Source organism: Alexandromys fortis, unplaced genomic scaffold, assembly GCF_014885135.2.
Source record: "Alexandromys fortis isolate MF-2015 unplaced genomic scaffold, M_Fortis_MF-2015_v1.1 scaffold_19, whole genome shotgun sequence".
In the NCBI taxonomy this organism is placed as follows: domain Eukaryota; kingdom Metazoa; phylum Chordata; class Mammalia; order Rodentia; family Cricetidae; genus Alexandromys; species Alexandromys fortis.
This window is the reverse complement of record NW_026067890.1, coordinates 9798104-9798775: the sequence shown is the minus strand read 5'-3', so window position 1 is coordinate 9798775 and position 672 is coordinate 9798104. Positions and strand designations below refer to the sequence as shown.

The 672-nt window shown below is 36.2% G+C and overlaps 1 non-coding gene across 1 annotated transcript; it reads left to right on the top strand.

Moving 5' to 3' along the window:
• The first annotated feature begins 212 nt into the window (after positions 1–212).
• LOC126512738 (U6 spliceosomal RNA) lies at positions 213–319 on the top strand. Its single transcript, XR_007595147.1, has one exon. It is a non-coding gene; the product is annotated as a U6 spliceosomal RNA (small nuclear RNA).
• The last annotated feature ends 353 nt before the right edge of the window (positions 320–672 follow it).

Here is a 672-nt window from a genome sequence, read left to right as displayed (position 1 = left end):
AGGTGTATGGGTCCTGTTGCATACTGGGGGTTCTAAAGATAAAATTGTCAGTGTACGTGAAGGTGATCTCTGAAAAAGGAGTTAACACACACCAGCAGGGTCAGGTAGAGGCCACACATGTTTGTGAATGCAATAATGGACGAAGGATTATATTCTAGCTGTCAGTGACTTTAGACTGAGGGAAGTAACAGTTTAATAAATTTTTAAGTTTAGTGCTCGCTTCGGCAGCACATATACTAAAATTGGAACGATACAGACAGGATTAGCATGGCCCCTGCGCAAGGATGACACGCAAATTCATGAAAATAAAAAAAAATTAAGTTTAATTTTAAAATAAGTGTATTGAGCATTTGGTTATAGAAAAGTTTGTTTTAAGTCAAGTGCCAGCTTTCAGAGTCAAGCCCAATGTGTCTACTGTTTTCAAGTCACTGGCTACAAATGAGGTCGAGAAAGAGCAGGAGGGAAAAATTCAATTTCAAACAGCACTTGAAAAACTCAGTAAAATGTCATCTAATTTATATTGCCTTATGTCTATAAAACAGATACCCAGTTTTCTTCTTACATAATTCTATAAGTTTTATACTTCCAAATTTCACTATATTTAGTCATTCCCCAAATGCTATAGGAAGTACAAAGGGAGACCAGGTAATCTCAAAACAATTAAAAACTGGG